We start from the raw sequence: 6,000 nt of genomic DNA, 5'->3' as shown, positions 1-6,000 counted from the left end.
GATTATTATTGGAGCAATTTATTTGTTTATTTGTTTTTTTTATTAATTTATTTTGTGTTGTATCCAATTTTTAGATTACACATTGTTTGTTTGGTTATTTTGGAGTAGTTTATTTGTTTATTTATTTCATGTTGATTCTAATTTTCATTTTATTGTGTAATCTAATGATAAATAGAGAATAATGCTTTTGTTTATAGACTATTTCAATGAACCTTTAAAAAAAAATTATTTATTTATTTATTTGTTTGTTTGTTTATTTATTTTGTAAAAATGCGAGTCTACAATGTTTTACTAACTTTTTGTTTTAAAAAATAAAAAATTATTTTTAAAAATAATTACCAGACAAGCCCAAAAACCATCCTCAAACCATCGTCAACTATTTTGCTTTTATACACATGGAATCCACATTGTTTGAATTTTGAAGAAAGATCGAGATCAAACCTTCTTAAAAGGGATGTGTTGGCCAAACAACCCACTATCCAACCAGTTAACGACTTGACAAGTCCTTATTTGGATCTTCTTCCACTTCTATAAGGGTGTTTGGAAACTCAAGTATACTTTCTTCCTCACCCAGTTTCAATAAGGGTGTTGGAGAAGGATGTGATAAACTTGAGAGGGAATTAAGATTTAAGTGAAAAAATAGCTTTAATATGGTGAAAATGAAGGCATATAAATCATGTCCAAATGCACGAAATTGTCACAAAAATTTTGATAACTAAAAGGCAGCCATTTCCCATAAGCCAAAACACAGACAACATAATTTCCCTGATAAAGTCAATAATCATACATTAGGAATATCATTTTTTGGAAAAAAAAAATTCCATTTTGAATATCATCAATCCCAAAATTTTATATCCACTCATTAATTGTCCAAATGATATTCAAAATTTGTCTCTCAAGAGTTTTTACATGAATAATGACAGTTGTATTACAAATTTTATATCCACTCATTAATTGCCAAGTGTTAATAATTTGTTAATAATATATTGAGATATCACATAAAATAAAAAATAATTTAATAAAAAAATCAAATAAATATTATAATAACTAAAATTAATGATATTTATTATAATAAATGATATTTCTTCAAAATTTAATTCTAATAATTATCCTAGATAAGTAATTAACATAAATGATAATTATAGTAATAAATAAGATAATTATGAGATAACATCAAAATAAAATTCCAACATGTAATTTAATAAATGAGATTATTTTTTTAATCACAAATTGGTTAATAGCCGCCACCAAAATTTAACTAATTGAGCTCTGGTGAAGCTCCCAACTTCTATCCTACCTCAACTGCATGGGTTTTGATCCCAAAGTCCATCTATATCTTGAGTTCTCCAAGTTCCAACTAATGCAATTATGTGCTTCGGAAAGGGTAGTCTAGGTCACTCTTAGCACGCCCTGCCTTCAACTGTTCACCCAGGATCTATAAGATAATAAAAATTATTACTTATACATAACTTAAGAATTAGAGCTATCACTCTATGGGCATTCTACAATCATACAGCACTCCGCAGCCAGTCCACAGGCATTCCCCGACTTCATCAATACTGGTCATCATTTCTCAAATATTCCTCTGTTAAATGGTCATCTTCTCATATTTTGGTAAAACAGAATGAGAACTATTACTTGTCATTAAATTTTACAGCTGCAAATGATGAGGAGAATCAAAGACCAGGTGGAAGAAAAGAATGGAAAGGAAAGTACCATATTGACATGCACTGCGTATCATAATATGATCAACTCATGTTTTTCCTGGAAAGGCCACAAGAAAAGAAAAAGAAAATGGCACGGTTCAAGGCCACATTCTAATACCCAGGTAAAGGAAAAAGCTTCAAGAAATTCCCAAACATCTGCTCATCAAAGCTCAATGTTACAGGGAGAAGAAGAGACTGTACTATTGTCCATCAACTCTACATCCAAATGTTACCATCATCACCAGCATCGCATCTGTTCCAACCTCTCAATAAGAACTTAAGTTATCCTAGTTTAAAATAATACAACACCAGCAAAATGTCCACAAGTTCAAATGGAATTTTCACACATGCATCAAAAGCTTTCCTTCCCAATCAGCCACAGCCAATCACAGGCCACACCTGCAAATATGCCACAATGAAGGCATAGTGTGAGCATATTACCCAAGGCATTTTGCTCCGGTCCCTACAAAACCAATAAAAATGAATCAATAAAAAATAAAAGAAAAGAAAAAAACTTAAAATTTCATAGCTATAGTTTTAAATTTTAACTAACCTTATAGCCTTTGGGTGCATTAGTAAAGACACAAACGGTGAGATAACCATTAAATATGCCTAGGAAGGAGGTAACCAGTATCATCCATCCTTGATCACCATATTTTGCCGTGAAATAAAAGGCAGGTATGAATAAAAACTGCATAAGAACGCCAACCATAAGGCCTCTCCTTGGCAATCTCAGGCATTTCACAATAGGAAAGTACCTAGATATCATGTCCCACACATTGAACACTGTAATAAGAACAAGTGGGTACCTGAAAGAAAGATCATCAATAAAAATTATCTATTAATTTTTCTTCAAAAATATGAGATCTAACCTTCCAATAGTTCATTCATTTGCAAAACATTAGACATGTTATTTCCATTTGTCAAGTAAGAATTTGAAATAAAGAAAGCTCATGTCTCCTAATTACTTTTAGAAGTAACATCACGATGAAAGAACTTATACCTTTACCCTTGAGCAAGCTCACTTCATTTCATATTATCACGACTTTATTCTCCCAATAAAGGTGAAGGTATAGGTATGCAACAAAAATAATGCTTAAAATTGAAATGAAGTTCTTTTAGTTGTCAAGATAGAGTCCTAAAAGCAAGCTCACTTCAAAGAGGAAAATAAATCAAACTAATTGCTTAGTCCATATGCTTTTAAACATATTGGAACCATTTCATTCCTTGTTAGACTAGACCAGATAAGGTGGTTGTTCCATAAAAAAATGTCATGAGCACTTACCATGATCCTAACTGGTGTTTTCCGGTGTTTTCAAACAAGAAACCGGGGAAAATTGACAATGTCACCAGGTGTCCTAGAAACGCTTCCAATGCATAATCTATGTTTTGGAAGAATAACTGTTTATTGCTCAATCGTTCCCGAGTATCATCACCAGCCTACAAGAGTTCAAAAAAAATTTTGAAGTTAGAATTGCAAAGCAGAAATTGGAATCTGAAACCATCTTTTCTGTTTTACTTCTTTGAAGTAAAAGAAAATAAATAAAAAAATATCATCATACTTGGCTCTGTTCTGTTTGGATGCCAACAACAGCAAGATCAGCTGAAACAGTTTGTGATCCTTCTGAGGCTGCCTTCATGCGATAGTACTTCACAATTGATAGTTTGGCGAAAACGAATGCATATAGGAAAGTACATAGAAGCCCCACAAATGCAGAGATTCCTAGGAATAACACTGTAAAAGACAGTAATACAAGAAATAATCATCATATATAACTTCTTAAAGGTCAAGACAAAAGTCTAATATTTCATCTCATGCGCATGGTGTTAGGAAATTTTAACACTATGTCCACAGAATAAAAGCTTACTACAATGAACATTAAACAAGTGTAACCATTATAAACAATTTTATCTATTACTTAGAGAAAGCTACATACTTGCACCATTGCGTTCCCCATCATCAGATTTACCAAAAACGGCTTTTGTCATAAGCCTCAAAGCTGACGTCAAAACCCCTGATGCAGCCAAACCAGCTATAAAGGACTGAAGGATTGATGGCAAAAAAATTCATAAGGATAAGAAACTTCAAAAACTAGGAATGAGATGAGTTGTAGAAGCATAAAAAAATCTAAGGACAAACGTACTCGAACAAACTCAGGAGACATGAAGGATAGATCTCCAGTCACCCCACCCTGAACTAGTGCAGTAGCAACGCCAAAAGCAACCACAATAACACATATGCCAATGTAAGGTCCTATCCCTCCCTGGCCCGATGTCGCTAAGTTCAACTGTGACAGGGAAAAAAAATGGAATCAAACTGGTTGTAAATAATGCTAAGTGAAGTGCAGCATTTCAAGAACATGGAAGGGGCACTAAAGAATCACCAACACTTACCACAATGAGTAAAAGAGTGCTCACACAGAAAAGAGTATATCCAATTATGTTTCTCTTTCGGGTAAGTCAATATAGCCATTGATCCAATTGCAAATGTTTGACAAATAACCGTAAGAACCCTTTCAGGATGGTATCGCTTCACAGGAAAACAAAACCTTGTTAAATAGTTTATACTTGCAATCCCATTTCATAACAAAATTCTGGGTAAAATGTACAATGTGTGACATCTTCTTTTAACTTATACAAGGAATATCACTCTACTACACAAGTCCTTAATATTCCTTGTCCCTTAAACCAAGAAGGAACATCCGTCAAACATGTGTTGCCCACTAATGGAGGAATCCAATGTCTTTCAACTCCCACATGGCCGTACGGAATATCATTTTGCTATTGGAATGAAAAGGCATTGCATAGCATCCCATATTCATGAGAAAAACCTTAAACTAAATTCTATCAAAATCAAGCACTTATCACAAAACAATCCTAATTCTTATGAAACTTCCACGATTAAAGATTTCAGTAACCAAGAACTTATCACAAAACAATCCTAATTCTTATGAAACTTTGACAAGTAAATATTTCTGTAATCTAGTAAAAATTACACTTAATCTAAGCGTATCAACAAATATCAAAAAGGTGTGAATAAACTCAATTCTTGAATTAAATTTATGATGATGCTTCATACCGGGAACAACTTGTAGTAGTAATCTCCAATTATCAGCATAGTGTTCCATGATACAGCGGACCCCATTCCTAGAATCCAACACACAATCATTGCAGTAATTTTTCCCTGTTCATTACAAAAAATGATTAAGTTGAAACAAAGTTTCCCTTATATAAACCAATTAAAATGTTAAACCTCAAGTTTTACTGGAGTTGCACTTCCACCAGTTGTGGTTGGTGTCCTACAAACAATAATAGATTTGAAATAAGCTTGTGTAGTACTAACATGTAGATTCACCTTTAAATCAAATGATATTTTAATAGAGATAAGGAAAAAGAAAATTTTCTCTAGTCCCTTGGGTTCTTCTCGAGAATGAAACCATGTGATTAGAATTCAAGTATGAACAAACCAGGCATTAAAAAAAAAAGTACTCTTAAAGAAAGAATCAAAAACCTGATTTTGTGGAAGAAGAATCCAACAGTGTGCAAAATGAAATATGTGGAAAATGAATACAAAGTATGGAACTTTATGAAGACAAGAGTAAGAAAAGAATAGGCTCACTCTTCTTAGGATCCCCCAAAAAAAACTCAAATTTCCAAAAGAAAAAAAAAATGACCCTTTAGATAATTGATCATTTAAAAAACGAAAGATGAATAGATAACCCCACACCCACCCCATAAAACTATTAAAAAAATTATAATTAAATATTAATTGATGAAATAAATAACACTCATCTTTTAAGTGCTAATGATAGATTAGGTTTCAATATATACAGAAAATTAGTAGTTAAGTCTCAACTTAATTAGCAATTAGTTTTTTAGTTAATAGTTTGTTGTTTTCCGGTTGTCATTGTAGTTTGTTATTTTATTATTTAACTCAATTTTTTGTATATAAATACTCACACGCTTGTACATTTTAATGGAGAGAAAATTAGAAACTACTTCAATTTTTTGTTGTTATACACTTTACTTTTGTTTTTTGCTTGCATCAATAGCAAGATAATTGATAATTTTTCATGGTATCAGACCCATAATCTATCATTCTTGACTTGATTCTTAGCCATAATTTATGACTATTCTCTTTTGTTTCTTAGCATAACCGTGGTTGGTGATTTAAGGAATTCAGTTCCTGGATCTAGAAAAGATTCGACTGCAAGTGAAGTTCTGGAAGTAAAAACATACAACAATGAAGATCCTCTTGGTCTACAGAGCTCGGATCATCTAGGAATGGTGTTGG

The 6,000-nt window shown here is 32.3% G+C and overlaps 1 pseudogene; it reads right to left on the bottom strand.

Moving 5' to 3' along the window:
• Window positions 1-1,780: 1,780 nt before the first annotated feature.
• Window positions 1,781-4,968, bottom strand: LOC117924245 (annotated as a pseudogene).
• Window positions 4,969-6,000: the final 1,032 nt, after the last annotated feature.

This window comes from Vitis riparia, chromosome 10, assembly GCF_004353265.1.
Source record: "Vitis riparia cultivar Riparia Gloire de Montpellier isolate 1030 chromosome 10, EGFV_Vit.rip_1.0, whole genome shotgun sequence".
NCBI lineage: Eukaryota > Viridiplantae > Streptophyta > Magnoliopsida > Vitales > Vitaceae > Vitis > Vitis riparia.
The sequence above is the reverse complement of the archived record's forward strand: the minus strand, read 5'-3'. Positions and strand labels throughout refer to the sequence as shown.